Raw genomic sequence first — 22,424 nt, 5'->3', positions numbered from 1 at the left:
ACGCAGGATGGCTGCCGATTCGTTTTGCGGGATGTCCCCGCGGGAGCCGAGGCGGAAGCAGCGCGGACAGACAGGGCGTGTGCGGGGACACGCAGGGGGAGGCTCGGGCTCGCCGCGCCCCGCATGCCAACATGGCCACTGCGGCATCCTCCGTGCACCCGGTCCATCACAGACAGCACCAGAGAGAGAGAAAAAACTGTCACATCTCATTGCATGAGCCAGCCACGCCCCCAGCACACACACACACACACACACACACACACACACACACACACACACGCCGGCCACCGGATGCCCTGAAATTCTTGTTTCCTTCACAGCCACTGTAAAATGCAACCCCCTCCCCCCTCCTCTTTTTATTTACCTGGTCACTAGCGGGGTGGTTTACCTGATTTAGCCGGAGACTTTGATTTGTGGGATTGACAACCTTATTATGCAGCGAGCTTATTATTGATATTATTCTGCTCTCGGTTGCCATGGCCACCTTGTGAGACACATTCAATTTTCTCTCTTCCATCATCATTATCCATGAGGCCATCTGTTGTGGAAAATGAATTCAGCCTCATTTGCATGACTGATAAGCAATTTTTTTTTTTTTATCTATTTAACAGAAGGTCATATGCCGGGGATTTGGAGCTCGTGAAAAAAAAAAAAAAGTGGAGAAAGCCTCTGGAGGCTGAGTGGGAGCGCGCGGGGATGTGTGTGGAAGCAAAGCAGATCCCTCAGGCCCTGCCGCCAGCCCCGCGCTGCATTTGTCACTCCTGCCCGCCCGGCGACATTTCCTCCTGAGCTGAAGCGGGAGCTGCCCGCGGGCCGCGCAGCCCCAGCCCCCGGCTCCTGGTTGGTGGGTGTCTTTCACTTTTTGTTCTCTGGACTCTGGGTTCCAATATCAATATTCACGGAAGACCAGCAGCAGCCTCCCGCAGCTCGGCTCGTGGCAGGCTGTCCTCCTCGTCCTTCCAGCTGGCGGGGAGCAGGCTTCTCCTCGGGTGTTTTCCCAGCAGCACAGTCGCCCCGGCGGAGCGTGTCTCCCTCGCGAGCGGCTGTGGTCATGTTGTGAGGTATGTGGTCTGCGTTAGGTGGACGCTGTGGACGCGGCGGCAGGGGCTGTGTGGCCGTGGAGCCGGGCTTTGCTGCAGTGCCTATTGTCTGCTCCATGCTCGGGCTCTCTCGCCAGCATGGCTGGGAGCTGCCATGTGCCGGGCCGGAGCCGGAGCCGGAGACTGCAGAGGCTCTTTCTAAAGCAGAAGGGGCTTAGGTTGCATGCCTTAACCATGGTGTTGTTGATGCAAAAACGTGCTGCATGGACAGAAGTTTGGATGCTATGCAGATATTGAGACAAACACTTCCCAGAGACTTTGCTGGATTACTTTCCATGACAAAGAGAGCAAGTTGTTTTTCTAGAGCCTGTTGAAACATGAAATATCCCTGACATAATGCCATACTTGCCTAATGGAAAGAAAGCTGACTGACACGGATTAAATTGATCAACTCAAAGTTTTTAACTATAACCTAAATGAAGTTCATAATAAGGAAACAATATTTAATGTATAACAGAAATGTGTTTTTTTCAATGCAACTTGAATTTATAAACTAAAAATTCAACTGCAAGCTGTAGCTTCAAGGTAAATAAACTTAAGGTAAAAAAATATGTGAACATTCATATGATAACTATTTAAAATACAGCGCTCTAATTTTGAATGTAATTTTGAATTAATTTAGCCTTGACAATTTTCATACCACTAAAACTATATAACCTATGGGATGTTATTTATTTAGACTAAAATATTTTTATAATAAGAGCTTTTTGTGTTTATATTTTTTACTCCACAACATTAACTTCCTAGATGAAAGTATACTACCATCCTTACAGACACAAGGTAGTCTTTCTAATTGCTCACCTTCATAAAAGTGATAACTAGAGGTATGACTTCATACTTATAAAAATGTTATTATTTTAAGATGAAAAATATTTTTTGCCCAAGAATCCTTTTTGTAAACTAGTTCTATTTCATCTCTTTAAGTTGTTGCCTCTCAAGAACTTTGAGTCCAGTGTTGATTGTATATTATGCATGGCATTTTGGTAACACATTTTAGGATAAAGGAAGTTTTTGTTTTTTTTTCTTTTTCTTTCTAATTGACCTAAAAGGAAGTGCATGATTCTATCACCCTGAGTGTGACAACTCAGTTGGTTGACTTTCTCCTTGAAGTTGTGCTGTGTAAGACATGGTCTCAGTGAAAGACAATAGACCAGGGCTGCTACATTTGTGTCATAGCTTTTTACTTGATGGCACTTTTTAAAACTCTTGCCACAGTATCTTGCCGCAGACTCCCCACAAGCAAGAGCAGCTGTTATATAATCCTTTCTTTTCATAATCAGCCATTTTTTAAAAAAATATGTCAGCTGGAGTCTTAGGGAAGTGATTTCATTTTAAGTATTCATTTCACATGTAGAAAGTTCAAAACAGGGAAAGCCTGTGGTTCCTGAAGATTACTTAAAATGACATCACTCTCCTCAGAGGACTGCAGCCGAAGCACCGTCATTGGGGTCCCTGGATCCATGTTCCGATACAAACACCGGGTGCTGTCGCCTCTGGCCAGGGCAGGAGCCTGAGACCAGAAGCAGAACTGTCAACTCCTGACCAGCCAGGAGGGAGCAGCGCTGGCTCCCCTCCCCCTCCCGTAAAGAGAGTTAATTACCCATCGTGGTCGGACTCTTCCTTGCCTCCCTGACACTGGCTGCTGCTAATTCACTGATTAATCTCATTAGCGTGATTAGCGTAGGATTTGGAGTTGGTGCCCATTGTTCTGTAGACGGTGCCATTCAGCCCCAGTACTTGCCACCTCATTCAGTTTTGTGCGATTTTTCAAAGGCGGCTTGAGTGAGCTATTGTGAGCTGGGCTCCTCGCCTGTCCCTTCAGCACCGGGAGCTGTCCGCTCTGGCAGCAAGGACCCTCAGCAGCCACCGGCTGCCTCTTGCTTATGGCAGGATGAGAATGGATCACTCTGGAGCTTTAATGACTGTCCACATGCCAGTAGCAGGAGCAGTGTCTCTGGGCATGCTGGGTGTTTTAAAGATGGTGGCAGAAAAGATGTGCAATCTCTAAATCTTTATTTTGCATATGGAATGTTTGCCCTACTTTCCAAATGACCAAACAGAATATGATTTCATTACACGGACTTGCCTATGTCTAATTGTGAGTAAAACCCTGTCAACACGATGGGGACATGCTTCTCCAAGGGAATAATATATCTGTGTGCTGGAGACTCCTGTAACCAGCGAAAATGTTTTATTTTTGAAAAGATGAGCAAGGATGATCAAGATGGACCAGTCAGGCAGAAAGTAAACATGCAGCATACATTTCAACTTCTCTCGAGTCACACCTGCAGCCTCCAGCCAAACTTGGCCAGTTTTACAAATCTGTGTGAGAAGCTGAGATTAAGGACGAGGCCCCATAATTTGTGACCATGTATGTGTGATACACAAAAAATCCTACGGGAATAGGAACACACCATTTTCTTTTGGGTAATACAAGCAGGACAGCATGATTTTAAGAAAACGAGGGTATTTTCAATGTACTGTGTTCATTATTCCTGTCATAATTTCCACCTACTATTTATTTTCTACTCTTTTGTGAATGTTTATATTTCACACTTACTACTGAACATGCCCAATTGTTCCACTGATGTTTTATGTCTGTTTTCTGTGCCAATTTTCCATCAATTAGGGAACATGAATAAAATACTTTACAACTTCAAAGCTTTTTTAAAGTTTTTCTATTTTGTTAAATTTATGTCTAATATTTAAAATTTAGAATTAATAACCTGATTATTTGATTTTCATTTTCTTTTAGAAATACTTTACATAGGATAAAAATGCAGTCACTTCTTTGTGAAAAATTTACTTTGCTGCCTAAGTAATATTTCTGTATTGTTAATGCTCTACCTGTAAGATACTCTAATTTGAGGGAAAGGTGTGATTTTTTGGGCCAACTGAAACACTTGGTTTATGTAGTACACATTTTTGTGGCTCCATTTTACCTTCAGACCTAACATTGCATTGATTCTTAAGGAATGCACATTAAGAAGCTCAGGCAGGGGCACAGGGGACCAGGGAGGTGCAATCCGTGCTCTGGCCTGAAGGGAGGCCCAGTCGGATGGCCCCTTCGGTCAACACGAATTGGCTGGAATTTCCAATCGATGACCAGTTTTTCAAATGCATTTGTCACTTTCCCATGAAGCCTACCTGGATGCAAAGCTTCTACCAGAACCCTGACCAGGAAGCCAGTGGACGGCAAACTGAGAGAGAGAGAGAGAGAGAGAGAGAGAGAGAGAGGGAGAGAGGGAGAGGGAGAGACACCTCTAGTTTGGCTAAATGTTTACAATTAAATCACCACACATCATAATTTAACTGCAATAGTGTGATGCATCTTCTTATTTTAAGACTCTAAAGGTGCCCTCTCCATCACCATTTTCTTTGGGGAGGAGGGGTGAGTAGCATTCTTTTGGAGGGAGCAATGGAGGATAAACTTGAATAAAAACTTGAGAACAATTACCACGTTTTTCACCACCTTAAGTTTCATCTCACTGTGGTCTTCACCATGACGTTAACCCACATCATTTCTAATTACTCTAAAGAGGTGAGATGCCACAAACTTAAAGGAGTCTACCTGTCTGTAAGTTTTAAAAATTTCGTTTTGAATTTGCAGGGGGAAATCACACCCAAATACTGTACGTGGCTGATACAAAGGCATTTTAAATGAGCAAACCCCACACGTTAGCGAGAGTGCCGGGAATGACTCTGACTTGTCCAGGCATCACAGAAGCTCCATGCCTGAGAGTGACTGTGGTTTTCTGGTGCCGATGAGTTCCGGAGGCAGCTATACCTTTCCCATCACGAGGCTATACTTCAATGCAACGTGGTCTCAGTGTGGAGTATGCTTTGTGCCCTACCTTCCCCCTCTCTTTTCCTCTCTCTCTCCCCCCTCCTCCCTCCTCTCCCTCTCTCTGGCTCTGGTCTGGCTGCCTCTGCCCCCGCTCCCTGTCCCTAGCACCTGCATTGTTCCAGTGTGCACAGTGACTGTTTCCACAATGAAACTGTTTGAAGCTTTGACATCCTAACGAGTCCTTGGGGCATCTGTAGGAATAATCAGAGATGGCAGAGAAGATGCACGCCAGGTGTGATGAGACGAGAGTGGAGGCACATGCTTGCCCATTAGTGGAGCAATACTGATCAGCGCTGCCGTCCTGGCTATGCTGCTAGAGCCTGTCCTAACAGGTATCTCTTCGAAGAGCCCTGCTCCCACGTGGTGGTGCCGGCACATTGCGAGGGGAGGGCGATGTCTCGGCCTGAGTGAGGGGCATTGTGCCGGAGAATGCAGGCACGGGCTCTCTGAGCGGCCGCCTCGCGGGCTGCAGGGATCCCTGGTGGGGCTGGGGGGGGGGGGGGGGACGAGGCGCTGTCACCTCTGGAGTGACCAGATGTCTGGGCTCCACACGTCTGGCCAGAGCCTCTGAAGCCAGAGCCAGGTGTTCCCGGCCACTCTGGGCTCCTGCGTGCTGCCCGTCCCCCACACGGGCTGGCACTGTGCTCTGGGGAGGGCCTCCGTGGTCTGTGGCTGTGGTGGCTCTGCCCAGGCCCCGGGGCAGATGGAGAGCAGACGTGTGGGGAGAGGGGATCCACACGTGCCACGGACTCTCTGGGGCAGAGACGGCCCCGCGGGCGTGCAGGAGTAGGCTGCGGAGAGGGTCTGGGCTTGGTGGCCACCAGCTCTCCTGCCTGAGGTACCTCTCCTTTGATCTAAAGCGGCCGTGGCCGCTTCCAGCTCCTCTGGGTGACCTCCTGGTACTTCCACACAGAGCCGTCTCCTGGCCGGCCCCGCTCGGCTCTTATTGGATGACAGATTACAGCACTTCTGGAAATCGCATGGCTGGGTGTGCAAACGAGCCCGCGGTGGGCCCTTCCGCGGGAGCTGCCCCCTGTGTGCGTGGCCGTGAGCGCCGTGGTCCGCGTGCCGCCAGGTTGTTATCAAACAGGAGTGCTCCGGGCTCCGGCCAGGGGAGGGTGGGAGGCGCCAAGAGCCTCTGTGATTTAGCGTGGCCTCTCTGTGCGGGGAGAGCGCTGAGTGGGGTTTGCAGGGAGAGTCTCCAGTTTATTGCTGGACTTGAGGAGCCATTTATACATCCAGCACTTCTTTCTAACAGGAAAAATGTTAATGAGAGTCATACATCTATGCTCCCTTTTGTACTTTTGAAACCTAATTTGGCCTTGCCTTTTCAGACACAACTTTTTCTGTCCCCCCCTCACTCCCCCAACCTTTCAAACAATGCTAAAAGGTTGATGGTGTGGTAACTTTCTTGGGAAAACTGCTCCGTGTCTTTTGTTTTAAAAGAAAACGAGAGAGGCTCCCCCTGAGACAGAACCTGGTGTGGCTGGCAACCTGAAGGAGGCTGAGTGGGTTCCGTTAACTCTTGTGTCACTGCTCCCAGGAGGGGCAGCGGGGCAGGCTCCTGGCCTTTTTGTTTGTTTTGGGGCTGAGCGGAGGTCCCAGGTAGAACACCTCAGGTTCAGCTGACTTGGTGAGGTTTCTTTGGCCACAGCGTGAATTTACCATAACATCTGTGATGGGGGGTATGTCTGGAAACGCTCCCTGGCCGGGAGCTGCGAACAGCCTGCCTCTGCTATTTACAGTTCCCCTCTATTCCATGAAATACGGCCCTGCACAGGATACACATTCTGCTCTAGAGATTTAGGGGCCTGTGGGTACAATGTAAGAGCCATACAGCATGCATCCCAACCCTGCCCGGCCGTGTGGCAAGCTACTTAATAAACAGGAAGGCTAGCGATTACTGGCTTAATCCACAGCCGAACCTTGAGAAATATCTAGCTCAGCCACGAAGTTCCCCCCAGGCCAGGGTTCGGGGAGATGGATGTGTGCTGTAGCGTTTAGAGGAGAGACAGCCGAGCCAGGGTGAGTCGGCGGTGGCTCACGCTGGTGCTGCGGCGTGGTCTCCCGGGGAGCCCGGTGCTCACGCAGGGCCGCCCCGATCTGCGGCTGCCTGGCCCCGGAGCCTCCAGCACGCATGCCCGCCCTCCATGTCGCCGAGTGGTGTCAACTTATTAATTTCCATCCCCGACTTCAGGCCTGTTAGTTTCCTGTCGGAAAGCATTATGACTTTTGTCCATGTGGCAAAATAATTAGCATACAGATGAGCGGTGGCCGGGTCTGAGCCGGGCGAGGGATGTGCCGTGGGAAGTTGATTGGATGGATGGATGGAGGACAAATGGTGGGCGTGCGGACGCCGTAGCAGAGTTCCCCCGTCGCCGCCGAGCAGGTGGGAGCGTTTTCTGGGTGAGTCCCTGGGAGGGGAGGCGGGGTGGCTGCCGGGCGGGGGGAGGCTGGCCTTGCCGGGCTGGGTCTGCAGGCATCATGCTGCCCGGACGACATGGGCATGCGATTCTCCAGGTTCCTCCCTGCTGCTCCCTCAGGTAAATGCTTCCTGTTCTCCTGTTGTTTCCGAGCTTGGCTCCCCTCCCCAAAGTGGAGCAAAGTTCACCTCTGCGTGGTCAGCCTCCGAAGAGCAGCGCCGGCCGGCTGGGGGTTCGAGGTGGAGAGGGGCCGTGTGGGGAGGACTGTTCTCAGGGTTTCACAGCAGCCATGATTCAACGTGTTTAATTGATATTTTCTGGGACGGGGTACCGAGACCAGTGAAATTATCCAATGTGGGCTCAGTGGCAGCCCAGCCATAATTAGTTTTGACTGGTCTGTATTTTTCCTGGCTGGAAGGAGATTTTTTGGCTAATTTAACTAGCAACTTGCTGGAAACCGTGAGCCCTGAGCAGAAGTTTCTATGGCTCTGTAGGCTCCACAGACAGGAAACAGGAATTAGCACAGCCTCTGAGACTTGTAGTTGCTTGTGGAAAGATGGAGACGGTTTCTACAAAGCAGTCCTGGGAGAGAGAAGTAAGTGGGGAGCCTGCTGGGGACCCCCTTCTCCATTGCATTGCATACGTTCCTTATATAATTCCGTGGCTGTACCAGTGCTGTCTGGTGTCTGGTCAATGAACTCCGTCTTGGGGAATTGGCTGATAAGGAAGAGTTGGATCCTGCTCTCCTAGCTCTGCTCTCCTCAGAAGGGAAGGCTTTCCGTTGAGCTGACCTAATTATTTCGTCGGCTTCTGCAGTAGAAATTAGGTAGAAATTATTACCCTTTGACTATTTACAGTTTCCTGAATATTGCAGAGCATTGGTATTTAGCTTTTATTTTTAGGCTTTGTTGTTGTTGTTGTTGTTAAGGAGTTGCTTTACTTCAGCTGTTGGCTATACACAACGATAGTGAACCTTTGACAGAAAATGCAACTTTTTGGAGGGTCATTTTTTCTGTTAAAAAACACACGATAATACCCACCTCGGTGAACCTACCTTTCAGACAGAGGATGTTGCAAACAAATTAGCCCTTCCGGGGAAGCTTTTCACACTTGGCTGTCATCCTCTCCTCTCTCAGACCTCAAGTTTCTAAATACTGACATGGATTTTTTATTTTTTAATTTTTTTGCATAATAGGTGAATTTTTCATTTTCATATGAATGCATATATATATCTCTAGCTCATTTTGTTTTATAATTTGCTGGTAAGCTAGAATTGAGTTTTTTTTAAACCCAAACAATATTAAATACCATGTTCTGAGGCTGTGCCGTGTGATGCAGAGAAGAGTAAGTGTGCGTTATTCTTCCGTTGCTGTGTTTCCCTGCAGAGTGGAGCCGAGCTCCCTGTGATTAAAATAACTCTCTTTAGTTTTAGAATGGGCTGCAAGTTTCTGGGGACAAAACACCAGCATTGTTTTGGGCTCTGTGTCCATCTCCCAGGGGAGGGGCCCTTGCGTGTACCTGCCGCGTCGCCTTTGTGCCCGGCTGCCTCTCAGCTTGTTCCCCCCCCCCCCCCCCCAAGGGCCAAAATTATGTCACATTAGTTTCCACTTGACGAAGTCACTTTATGCCACTACCTGTCACATTAGCTCTCAGGCACTGTTGAGTCGGTGAGGGCTGCCTTCAGAGACAATGAAAGGCCCCAGAATTAGCAGCATGATGATGTCTACCGGACTGAAAATGTGATTTCTAAGGGGATCTTTCTTTCTTTCTTTCTCTTTCTTTCTTTCTTCTCTTTCTTTCTTTCTTTCTTTCTTTCTTTCTTTCTTTCTTTCTTTCTCTTTCTTTCTCTCTCCTCTCTCTCTCTCTCTCTCTCTCTCTCTCTCTCTCTCTCTCTCTCTCTCTTTCTTCTTCTTCTTCTTCTTCTTCTTCTTCTTCTTCTTCTTCTTCTTCTTCTTCTTTTTCATGGTTTAGCTCTAGGGTTTGAAGATGAACTTTGGAAAGAAAAGCAGACTTTCATAGTAAATTTTCAGGCAATCAATGAAATGCCAAAATACTAGTCTAAAACCAGACACTCTGATTTCCTGGGAAGAGTGGAGGGCATGGAAGTCTGCTGTCTCCCAGGTCTGTTCTGGGCCACAGTGGCCGGTGGCCTCAGAACCTTTCTCAGTGGGGCCCCCAGGGATGATGAAGATGCATGTAAATATTTTTGATTCAAAAGGTCGTTTCCCTTTATTGCTTTAAAATTCTGCACCAGGGTGTGTGTTTTCACCATCAGGAGTCCTACAATGCATCCTGTTCAAGGCTCTGTGGATGCATGTAGCATGTGCTTTTAAATTGCAAGAGCATGTGTCAGCTGATAGGGCCTGACCTGCTGGGTTCATGTGTGTTGCATGTGCTCCTGCTTTGAGACTATTTCTGCACCGTGAACAGAGTGGGGAGGGAGTTTATGGCTCCACGTTCTCCCCCTCCCCCCGCGTGCCCTTCTGAAGGTGGGCTGACAGTGCACACAGATGGTTCCAGGGAGAATCGCCCCAGGCTGGTGGCCATTTGCTCGGGATGTTTTCCAGGCTGGCAGGGCAGGCTCAGGGCTCTGAACCAGACAGCTCGCAGATTCACGATGCAGGGGGCAGGGAGCCTTTTTAGCACGCTGACAAAGATTCTCGTGATGGGATTTCTAGCTCAAACCCCGTCGTGAGCGGTATCTTCCTGCTGTTCTCTCAGCCTCGATGCATCGTGCATTTTAAGGGCCCTCGGCAGAGTGGTGCTTTTTAAGTTGGCGTCACCTCCTGATTCCAGAGGCTCCCCATCCCTCTGTCCTGAAAGGGATGGGCAGTTCTTAGCGACTCCCCTCCCATCTCCCTGATCTCCCTCCCGGAACGTGGATGCCACAGCCTGTGCCTTTGGAACGGAGGCTGAGAGCACAGAGCGTTGTCGCCATGGAACAATGCTAGCCAGGCTGGTGTGGAAATAATCGAGTCTGCAGGGCACCCCATAGAGAGCCATCAAATCAGGTCTGCGCGGAGCCGTGCGCGAGGCTGTGAGCATCAGAAACCTCGCTGCATCTGCTCGTGGACCCTCTGGCTCTCGGGAACTCCCACCTGCCTGAGGCATCTGGGCAGGGGCTTTTCAGAAACCGGTTTCCTTCAGGATACATTTAATACGTCGTGAGGGCCAGGCGCCAGCAAATTGATTCTATCTCTGCACCAGGAAAACTCATCAACATCTGTAGGAACACAGCTCCGCAACAGCCCAGGATTAGGGGGTGCTATTTTGTGAAATGTCCCACGCCGGTCCCTGCATACCTAATGCCAGCATGGCGTTTTTTAATTAGGAAGTTGATTAAAAAGGGATGGGAGACCGTGGACGTGTGGTCCTTTGGCATCCATCCAGCTGTTTGTCTGTCATCTGGTCAGGAGAGTGTGGCTCATTTCCAGCCTCGGGAAAAGCAGGGGAGGGAGGAAAGCATTATGAGGCTGAGGGGCGATGAGGAGGATGTCCTGGGTCAGTCTGAGGGCAGTGGCGCTGGCTTCTCTGCAGACAGACTGCAGGCCCCTTCCTCACAGATCACTGGCACTAGGGCACATGGCACAATGGGGCGCATCCCCTGGGGGATTCTGGGGTCTGATTTCTCATTGATCCATACGATAGGCCGCAGACATTGGTATTTTCTGGATTCAGATCTCTGCCCGCATGTCCTGCAGTTTGGAGTGGGGGTGGGGTTGTGGGACTGCCATTTAGCTGATGCATCCTCAGGAGTAGCTGGTTTTGTTCTTGTCTGTTTTTGTTGCGGGGATTCCTTTCTCCCTTGGCTGTTTCCAGGGTTTGGCGTATACTTAGCTCAGGGACACCGAGCTGGGGTCAGTGACAGTGATGGGCAGCCCCTGGCTCCCCTCACCATCTTCTCCGAGAAGGAAATATCAAAGCGAGTGACGAAAATGAAAGGGGTGGTGCTTACACATAGCTCCTCCTTCATTCCTCACACAACATGCAGTATTGAGCACCTACTATGTGCAGAGCCAAAAGAGACAGAGCTGACAGTATCTGGCCCACAATGAGCCAGGGTGATAGACACAGGGGTGGCTTACAGATGTGAGCACATGACAGAGTTAACAAAGCTACTGTAACCATCATGACCTTCACATCTTTTCCCATAGGAACAATGTAAACCTATTTTTGCTCCACCTTGTATACACATCTATATTTATAGGTTATATGAAAACGTATACTTAATTAAATATATGTTTAAGTATCACGGATTATATGTAGACATGTAAATAAGTACATGTTTACCTGTAACCTATAAAGATATATAATATAATCTTCTGTATATCACATCATACATGTATAACACGTTAAATTGCACATTATATTGCACATAACTTTTGTGTTACATACTGTGTATGTCCATAGAATATATGCAAGCATATACTTAGCTTATGCATATAGGTTTCTGACCAAGGGTAACCACACATTCCTCCAGACCTCCTTTTCTCGCTTACGTTTCCCATAATAGATAAAACCACTTTGGGGTTCATCAAAGCTGGGTAACCCTGTGTCCCCTTCTTGGGTGATGAATGCTTTAGAGATGAGGTGACTGTTCTGAGAATGAGCCCTCAATGCATGACATTGTGTGGTTGCACTTCTCTCGTCAATTAAATACATGTTTGCGTTCACCCTTCCCTATGAGATCTGACGCTGAAGCTGCCCACCCTGTGAGGGTTTGGACAGTCTCCCGCTTAGCATCCCTGTGGGCATGTTAGCTGCCCCACATGACACCAAGAGTGCATGAAACAGCAAGCAAAACTCTCTTCTAAGGAAGAGTGTTGGCCAATAGCAGGTGTCTGTTTGGCAATATCTGAACATGTCAAAGCTGCTGGTCCTGGGGAGCCAGCATAGAACATCAGAGCCCAGCAGGCTGAGCACTAGACACTGACTGAGGGCCACCTCCCAGCCACTAGGAAGGTCTGGATCCAGTCGGCCACCTCAGACTTCAGTCTGTGACATCAGCAGCTGCCGGGATGCCGGCAGCTCAGGGGCAGCGTCTTAGTTGCCCGCAGACTTCCCATTGGCTGAAGAGACATCAGAAGAGAGGAGAATTCAAATTGAAAACTGGTCATGCGTTCAGACCATTCGGATGATGCTCAGCCACATTTCCATGAGTCAGAGCTGACTGAACATACCTATCACTCAGAATTAATAATTTTTGAGATGAAGTTCTTAAAATATTTTTCCTTTTTAAAATCTATTTTTATTGATCTCAGAGAAAAAAAAAGAAGAGGGAGGGAGAGATAGAAATATCAATGATGAGAGAGAATCACTGATTGGCTGCCTCCCACTCGCCTACCCCCATCAGGGATCAAGTCCACAATCTGGCACGTGTCCTGACCGGGAATTGAACCATGTAAAAGAAGACTTAGGTTAGCATTAGGATGCTGTATACTCTCAGAATCTGGAAGTTTAAGTGGCTCAGGCATCAAAAAGCAGTCTTGGGAGTGCCAATGGGATAAGGACACATATGTAATACCTTAATCAATAAAGAAAAAATGAAAGTTTAATATGGTTTTCTATTTTTAAAAAAGCTGCCAGACTTTGCTTTAAAATGGAAGTCTGGGGCTTCATAAAGTCATACGTGCTGGTTGATGCTAGATACTTGTATGAAAAGGAGAGTCTTATTGTTGGTTCAGTAAAGTTCAGACTAATATGTTGTGTTCTTCGGCTCACATGGCATAGTTGGTACTGAATCAACAGTGGGAAGTGTCCATAGGCTTGGTGTGATAAATCTACCTGTATCTTTTGTGGTCCCTTTCACAGTTTTGAGAGCACGAATGGTCCAGTTTTTTATTTTATTTTATTTTTTTAAGCTAATATGCTGCTACTGGGTTTTGTCAGCTCAAAAACAACCCTTTTCCCTGAGAGACCCACACCCTCAGTGCAAGCCCAGAGATGCCGTGTCCGTCCCCAGGGACAAGTCAGCACGCTGTTTACAAACGGGCTGAGCCACCTGTTCCTCTAGTTTTAAGTTAATGATCAAAACAGTCTCTGATCAAATGGGTAAAGCCACCAAGGTTATGAGGTTACAGGTGACTTCTTATTTATGATGCTAAGTTCTGAATAAGTTAGAATGAGACTCTGCCCCCAACAGATATTCTGTCGTGTGGGTATCACCAACTCAGGAGTTAAACACTGAGTGTCTGTAAGGACAAGCATAGCCAATGCTGTTTCCATTTTGTACTTTCCATCTTCAGAGGCGAACACAGGTGGATTACATCATTTGCCGTGGTTTCACAGGTATCACTGAAGTGTCAGGGATGCTGGTTGGGCGACCAGCATTAGGAAAATGGGCACATGTACAGGGTGGAGCAAAAACAGGTGTACAGTTGTGAGTCCACGGGACACAGAGTTTGTTCTTGCTCAGAAATCATTGGATTATTTCCCATAGGACCACTATAAGCCTACTCCCATCCCACCTGTCTACTCAGTACACTATCTGCACACTCTCGCCTGCCCTCCGATCGACATGCTGTGCCCTTGGCCTTCTCCCCCCAGTCCTCCTTGCTGGGAATGAACCGTGTAGCCCAGTGGTCGGCAAACCACAGCTCGCAAGCCACACGCGGCTCTTTGGCCCCTTGAGTGTGGCTCTTCTACAAAATGCCACGGCCTGGGCGAGTCTATGTTGAAAAAGTGGCATTAGAAGAAATGTAAGTTTAAAAAATTTGGCTCTCAAAAGAAATTTTAATCGTTGTGCTGTTGATATTTGGCTCTGCTGACGGATGAGTTTGCCGACCACTGGAGCCCATCGACTCTCACTTTTCAGCTTCCTCCTTGTCCCGCAATTGCAGTTGATGAGGCAGCACTAGGAGGACCACTGGAGACTTCCTTTGCTGACTATTGGGCCCTTCAGAGTCAGAGCCAGTGGCATGTGTGCTGCAGGTTCTAATTCCCCCACGTCTTAAACATGACCAGTGACACTAGAAACATCTCTTCCACATCAACTTCTAAAAAGGGATTTTCACCCAATAGTATACATTTTGGCTATCCTTTTCCATGTTTTGTCTTTTTTATTTCCTAAGTGAGGTTTTCAGTGTGCGCGTAACGGTCACAGCCAGCCCGTGTGAAAGCGTCCAGGGTGAAAAGCCCTTCCTCCGAGGTCAGCTCTCCTTGCTGTTGGGATGATGTGGGACAAGCTACCCCCATTCTCCAAGTTTCAGCATCCTTGCTCCCGGCACGGGACGAGCTCCACGATTTCTCCCTCCTGGTTCTCCTATCATGTGGCTCCAGGTGGGCCTGCTCTGCAGAGCTGCTGCGGTGGGTGGTGCCCTGCCAGAGGGCAGCCCCTTGCTCCTGGTGGGGGTTGTTTTGCAGAGAATGGCTGGAAGCCAGGCTAACACCAGCAGCCCAGAGAACTTAAAGGAGGTGCTGTTTTGGAGGAGGTGCTATTTTTGATTGACGGGTCTAATGACAAAGGTCAGCTGGATTGACGCACACATTATCTAAGCCAAGGCTTCCTGGCCAGCTAGAAAGATCACTGGACTTGTGTGAAACATTAACAGGCAGCTGAAAACTAACCTTCACTTAAGCTCTTTTCTCTCATAGTTTTATGTTGTGACTATAACTTTATTTTTTCTTCAGTCAAGTATTCTATTGCGGGCCCTGTAGGGGGCGTGTTGTCCTGACAGAAGTTACAGTACCCTGTGAAGGCTCTGTGACAGCTGCTCGCATTCTCTCCACGCCACCTGGCTGTATTGGGCCTTCCTCACCTGCCACGGTGGAGGCAGGTCACGTGTGTGTCACTAAGCTCGAAGCTTAAAGAGTGTCCCCATGGACTTTATGTCTCACCCATTCTGCAGGAAGCAGCATTTAGACTGTAGTGACAGCCAGGCTGTGGCAGATTTGTAGAAAGTCTGAGCAGCCAACTTTTTAGCAGTTGAAATCTATTTACAATCCACGTCCTATCTGTGGCAGCCTAAAGCACCCCCAGTGACAAACAAGATCGCATGGGCACAAACAACCACTGAGCTTTGGCCACAAGAACCCACGGTATGTGGTCTTCACCCACTCAGTGAGCTGACTTGTTCTCAAAATATTGTGACAAAGTAGAGAAGAATGTTGAGCCCGTGGTGGGACAGGGGAGTCAGACAGAATCACACCCACGGGTGAGGCCAGACAGCTCCCTTGGCGCACACCTGAGACGCAGGCTTCTCACCCGAGATGCAGCAGCCTTCCCAGCTCAGGGTTACCAAGGAGGCTCCTTTGGGAAAAGTTAAATGAAGATATCTGTTATTTAATGAAACCACCCACTCTTTCAAGAGCTCCAAATGCCAGATGTAGAGCTTCTCACACTCAAACCAGTGGAGGGGGGCAGTAAGAGAATGTAACTGGGATGGCGCCTGAGGGAGAAGGGTATAGAGAGAAACATAAGAATGAAGAGTGCAGCGGAAAAGAGATTAATGAGAGAAAATCCATAGCCAATAAAAGATATGATTAAGACACAAAACTGGGATATTCCTTCTTCTAATTTAAAATGGGATGTTGTTAAGATGGACCAACTAGTAAAATCATACTTCTGCAAGATCAAAAGTTCAGTCATGTTAAGGGATAAGTACCCTTATTCTCTTTTATGGAAGTACAAACTATTTATATATTATACTGAGAAACAAATGAGAATAGACTAACAAGAAAATGCTGCCATAGCAGATATAACAACCAACACTCGGATTGTATCATGTAAAACCCACAGAAACCTATTGGTTTTCGGGTACTATCGTTATTGCAGTAATCACAAAAGGACCCAGCAGCACGCCTGTTAGTGAGTTCAGCTGTTAAAGATGCAGCATACTGTTTAAACAGACGACCTCTCATCAGGGGAGAGTTCACTTGGTGGCTCTCTATGTCTGGGTCAGTGCCTGCTCTAGCCGATGACCATGGCCTTAAAAAGTCTCAGCATTTACACGGGATGTCTTGGGCAAGCATTAAGGCGGGGAGAAGGCTTATTCCTTGCCCTCATGAACTGAAAATCTAGTTGAGACCACAAAATATAAATATTGGAAAGGTAAAATAGCAACCAACAAACACAAAGACATTCTTATGGGGGACCAGGGCACCAGAAGACACTTGTGTTCCTTCTGTTTTTTTTGCTGACAACGTGCAGAGCGAGGGCCTGTGATAAGGACAGGAAGGAGCTGGTTCTTGAACAGGGGTGTCATTTGGGTGTGTGGGGAAAAGAGGGCATCCTATGTACGTGAAACTGTAGTAAGTGTAATAAAGAAACGTGACATCTGAACTGTCACTGTCGTTGACGTCCGAGTGTGGGGCTGCTCTTCCTGTCATTGTGACCGTGGCCGGTGCGTGGTTTCTAGTGACCCTGTGGAGTTAAGCCCAGAGATAACCCAATGATTTCTGATTCCACTTTGGAAACTATTCACAGCTCACTTTTAAAAAAGTTTTCAAAAATGCACGTCATTTCATTCTATGATCTAGGGGTCTATTCTTTTTTACTGAATTATTAACAACAATATTAAAGACATTTAATCTTGTAATCATAATTAATTCAATACATTTTCCTCACAAAACAGTGACAAATATTAAGAAAATAATGGGAATAGTTAGTTGCATGGAAATTTGCACGTGGGGAATTCCCTTTTTTACGTGTGTCATAGAGATAAATGTGCCGTGAGCTCTATCCCACAGCAAGAGTTGAGCCAAAACATGTTTGTAAAATGATGGGTGAAAAAAAGCAAGCCATTCAGTTCAGGATCATCATGGATTTCCAATGAGCAGTAGCTTTCTCTTTTGTGTGTGACCACATGTCAACATGACGCAGAGAATGTGTAATATCTCTGAGTAGAAATATAAGTGATGTTTCTCACTTGTTTTAAGATAGACCAACACCATGTGATGAACCCACACTCTCGATATTCATGGAGTAATAATGGCATCAGCCCCACTCTGTGAGCTGCTCCAAGATCAGCTGTACCTTTCCTATACTGGCTCTTTAAGGAAAGATGTCCAATGTTCTATTTTCTTTCTTTAAAAAAAAATTTGTTGTTGTTGATGTTAGAGAGAGGAAGGGAGAGGGATAGAGAGAAACATCAATGAGACAGAAACATCGGCTGATTGCCTCCTGCACGCCCCCTACTGGAGATGTGCCCTGACTGGGAATCAAACCATGACCTCCTGGTTCCTAGGTCGATGCTCAACCACTGGGCACATCCGCCATGGCAGCCTTCCACTTTCTTACACAATTCCTAACCTTTCCTCAAAATAGTTATTGTAAACAAATTTATAAGCCTTAATAATACTTATCTAAAACCTCATTCAGAGCATCAGATTTATTGCCTGCTTTCAGATGCCACTAAAATTAGTCAGGCTTTGTTTTTACCGAGCTTCAGGCCCACTTCAGAGCTCAGCCTAAAATGACTTCTGTGATCAGGCTCAAAAGAGCATGTGCAAAGGGCCTGTGCACTGCTGACTGTGCTCACTTTCTATAGTTTCATTTAATACCAGATGAAATTTCCAGAAAGTAATGGGCTAAGTTTTATCAGCTTTGCTTTTTTAAAAAATCCTCACCTGAGGATGTTTTTATTGATTTTTAGAGGGAGAGGGAGAGAGAGAGAGATAGAGAGAGAAGGAAACATGGATGTGAAGATGTGAGAGAGAAACATTCATCAGTTACCACCCAAATGTGCCCTGATTGGGAATCAAACCTAAGTATGTGCCCTGACCAAGAATCAAATCTGCAGCTCTTTGGTGTATGGGATGATGCTCCAACCAACTGAGCCATCCTCCAAGGACCATCAGCTTTGTTTTTTATAAAACTGCTGTTACCGTGAAAATAACACTGAATAAAAACCTACTACTTCCTTCTCCCCTCCTTCACTGATGTGTTGAAGGTTGGGAAGGTAGAAATTGAACCCCTAGTACATGGATGCTCTGAAAAGAATGTAGAAATATAAGCAATTTATCACATTCTAGGTTCATTGCTATTTCATTCCTTTGTTTTTCTTCTCAATGCCCCAGCCACAACAATCTGTATTGCTTCTGGTTCATTCATTCTGGTCAAACCATGACCCCTGAGCCACTAGCGGATTCACCAGGTAGCCCAAAACGGTTTTCTCTCTGTGCTCTTCCTCCCCGTCCTCCTCCTCCTCCTCCTCTCAGCCTGCTTCTGGCCAGAAACTCCCCTCATCCCTTTCTCAGGGCCCCACATCCATTTCTCTGTGAGATGCTCTTGACACAATGAACATGTTTCCTTCTGTCCTTGGTGAATGGAGTATATACTCTGTCTGTATCTCTACAGGATCTTAAAATAGGAAGAACGGATACTGGGATGAAACACGAAAGAAGTGACCAGTAGTGAAGATTCTTAGTAAGCCTCAGAAATGCTGTGTTCTTGGGGGAAAGGGAGCAGGGGGTTAATGTTCTAGTCCTCAGTGTCCATGGGCAGAAACAATGGGGCTGGAAAGCAAAGGCCGAGGCAGTGGGGCAGGAAAGAGGCTGGGTCTGACATGAGTGGGCGCCAGAAGGAAAGGGGCAATCTGACAGGATGGCGTGCTGGCCCTCGCCCTGTGCTCTCGCTTCCTCGGGTCCCTGTCCTTTCCTGAGCTCCCTTTCTGAGCCCCTGGGGCTAGGCAGGCTCTCTGGAGTCTGGCTGCCTCCTCCTCTCCTGCTGTGCACCATCGCACACAGTAAGAAGCTGCAGCCCCTGTCACTGAGCCCCGTGATTCACCACATCCTGGCTGGGACCTGAGCTTGCCGCCACTGCAAGGAGATGCGCCAGGCATCCCAAAGAGCTCCATTAATCAATGGAGCTGCTGCAGCCTCGCTGCTGGCTGACCTGGTCCAGGAGTCCCAGGCCAGACTCCAGCTCTCTCAGGAAAGGATGATGTCTGGTCTCCAATCCTTTCACCTTAAAGGAGACCTCAGAGCCGGGTGGGAGGAGGTGCACACTGGGCATTGAACCATTGAGCTCGTTCTGGGGGAGGGCAGAGGACTTTGTGTTTCCCTGCTTGTTCCCACTCCCAGCCAGGGGCCAGGCCCGGCAGGACCGAGGTACTGAGGGCCTGGCCTCCACTCCAGATCCCCATTCACATGACTGTGGCCCAAATGTGGCCCCAAGCTGTGGGATGTGGCAGGTTTGCCCTCACTCCATAGATGACATCGTCTGGTGCCATGTCTAATTGAAGGAAAGCAGTTCTAGGGCTCTCAGTGCCCATCTGAGCTCAACGCAATGCACATCCACACCTTGTAATCCCTCCATGTTACATAAGGAGAATCGGAAGATGTTTATTGGATGAGGCAGAGCAGGAACTTGATCCGGTGACCAGGCCAGGTCCCTGTAGATGCACCAGCAGGGAAGGCACAGGTTGGACCACACGTGTGTGTGACGTGGTCAGCAGGGAGAAATGGCCAGGTGGGAACTGTCTTGGTGCTCATGGCTGGTTGGCTGGGATTTGCCGTCAGTCGCCCTTTCTGATTTCTGTGTGAACGTGGATATGAAAACCTTACGTTCCTCCCTGGGCATCCGTTGTCTGGAAATCAGACCCCACTGGGTATGCTCAGACCAGGGCTCTGAGCACCGTGAGGCCTTTTGAGGGGCCATGAAGCGAGATGTGGGCATTTTGGGGTTGAACCCAGTGGGTATGGTGTGTCCATGGACTGGAGGTTCCTTCTTCCTTCTATTTTTTATTTGCTCGCTTTTGTCTTTTGACGCTCGGTAGAGGGATTTTGCTGTGAGGCCCCTTCTCATTGACAGTTGTTCATAAATTATTCTTGCATCCACTCCTTCCACACTCTCTCACAGTAGAGGTTGTCTGTGGGTTCTAAGAAAATGAGGCAGATCCAGCCTCTGCTCTCAGCAGTTTTGTAGACGCATAGAGAAGGAGAGGCAAATGCACACGCGACTACAATGTGGTTTGGGTTTTGTACAAGTGGTAAGGAAACAGAAATTAAATGTTAGGGTCTTCTCAAGGGAGGGAGCAGGTCAGGCAAGGCTGGGTGGGATGACATGGAAAGGTTGTATTTGAGACAATCCTTGAGGGACAAGGAGGCTCTCAGTGATAATTATAGAAGAGGCAGGGAGCATGAGGTGAGAAAATTCCTAGGAAGGAGCACACGTGGCATTTTTAGGTGGTGGCTTAGGGGCGATTGGGATAGGAGAGTGAGCATTCACTGAGCACTGAGGCATGATGGGAGCAGGCCTGCGGCACAAGCCGGACCGGCCACGGAGAGCTCAGTGTCACCCTTACAAGGGTCTCCACGCGACAGAGCATGACTTTGTTCCCCAGATAATGGGAAATCATGGGAAGTTTGTGTGCAGCTGAGTGACAAGACCAGAGCTATTCTTTGGGATAATTAACCTGGCAGCCAATCAGGGGCTACTTCCTGCCAATTCCGTGGCTGAAATAGCTCTCCCAACTGTTTCATCCCTCCTTCCTCTCCCGTTGCTCGGAGGAGACTGTCATTATCTTCCTGTGGGATGGGGACAGTAGCCCAAGTGCAGACCCCCCCCCCCCCCCCCCCCCCCCCCCCCGCGCGCACGCGCGCGCGCACACACACACACACACACACACACACACGCGCGCGCTTCACATTCTGTTTTTGGGTTAATTACTCCAAGTGCAGCTTTGGCAGTTTTGCGCTCACAGCACAGGGGCTTCCTATGTCTGCAGACTTACACCGGACACCTTACCCAAGTGTCTGAGGTCATCCCCTTATTCTCATTGGCTTTTCACCCTGCACTGTCCTCGGGGACTTCAGATGGTCACTGCAAGTGAGGGCTACCCCTTGTCTGCTCTTCAAAGTCCAATGCACTTTCCCACAGAGCCTTCTCTTTCCTTCCAAAAGAAACGCAGCCCTCTCTTCTGCACTTCTACAGTGGATGTTGTTCAAGTCCTTGCCATCGATTGCCTTGCCTTTATAGTTGTTCATGTGACTGTGGAGGCCACCCTAGGCTGTGGAATACTGCCTTCGTGTGTGTGTCTGTTCCTACCCATACCTGGCGTGATCAGTACCCCGTAACTCTTAGTTGATGTGAAGAGACCGTGAGAGAGATTGAATGTGGCTCTTCTTTATGGCTGTTGGCATGGCCAATACACCATCTTCTGTGAGGATCTTTCAGGTCCCAGATTTTACGTCCTCATTCAATGTGAGGTTCTTTATCCCAAGAGTGGTAATCACTGCATTCTGGTTGTGGACTGTATATCTTTGTGTTTGGAAACAGGCATGCTGACCTTGCATGGAAAGTTCACGGGTGCTTCAGTCACATGAATGGATGTGTGCACCCTCACTGTGTCCACCAAAGGACTTCTGTAAAATGATGCTGCTTCTAAACTGCCCGAATAAAAATTTCAAATGTCCGAAGTCCTGACTCCAATCTGAGAGCCTTCCACATACTTTATTTTCCTTTTATCTACTTATGCGATAAGTGTATTCTCTCTCATTTGGACCATCGGATCCTCTTAGACATAAATAGTTGTGTATCTGCCTCTTGAGTTCAAGCAACTGAGAAGGACCCTTGAAAGCTGACTCCTCGCTCTCATTCGCGGTAATCGATGGGCGCTCTGAGGAACGATGAACTGAACTCCTTTGGGAGCAAAAGGTTTTCCTCTCACTGAGCATGAGCTGGAAGGAAGCAAGAAGGGGTTTGAGGCGCAGGATGTAGGGAGGCTTGCGTCTCAGAGTCTTTCCCAGGGGAGCCTTTGAATCCTCTCGTCCAGACTCAGGGGTGTTTCTATTCTGACTCTAACAAGAAGGGGGTGCTGGAGTGAAGGGGCAAACAATGGGCCTCAGTCATCACCAAGAAGTAGGCACCACAGACATTCTGACCAGCTCTGTCCTCAGCAATAGAGTCTGAGCCTACAGCGATGAAGAATCCTCCATGTTTTATGAGTTTCAAAAACTTACATTATTTCATCAATTTAAGTAGGATGGTTATGCTGTATTAAACTTATTGGAGCTCATTTCGGCATATTTTAAACCAAATGTTGGTTGGAAAGATCTATTTTCACCTCCCGATGTGGGGGGAAGAGTGGGTGTGGTTGGGCATGAAGTGTGGCG

At 48.1% G+C, this 22,424-nt stretch overlaps 1 protein-coding gene across 14 annotated transcripts in view; it reads left to right on the top strand.

The window, feature by feature from the left end:
• Positions 1-392: 392 nt before the first annotated feature.
• The window catches only part of MYT1L (myelin transcription factor 1 like), a 261,507-nt gene continuing 239,475 nt past the window's right edge, over positions 393-22,424 (top strand). For 2 of the 14 annotated variants that reach the window (XM_045578833.1, XM_045578832.1), the window contains exon 1: positions 399-1,061. The gene's annotated coding sequence lies outside the window, so the exon portion shown is untranslated. Of the gene's footprint in view, positions 1,062-6,780; positions 7,354-22,424 lie in introns of those variants that run through there. The other 12 variants (XM_045578830.1, XM_036430277.2, XM_036430288.2 and 9 more) reach the window with 9 other exon arrangements.

The sequence above is a fragment of the Pipistrellus kuhlii genome, unplaced genomic scaffold, assembly GCF_014108245.1.
Source record: "Pipistrellus kuhlii isolate mPipKuh1 unplaced genomic scaffold, mPipKuh1.p scaffold_m20_p_106, whole genome shotgun sequence".
Classification (NCBI taxonomy): Eukaryota; Metazoa; Chordata; class Mammalia; order Chiroptera; family Vespertilionidae; genus Pipistrellus; species Pipistrellus kuhlii.
Note: the sequence above shows the minus strand (reverse complement) of the source record. Positions and strands in the feature narration are given on the sequence as shown.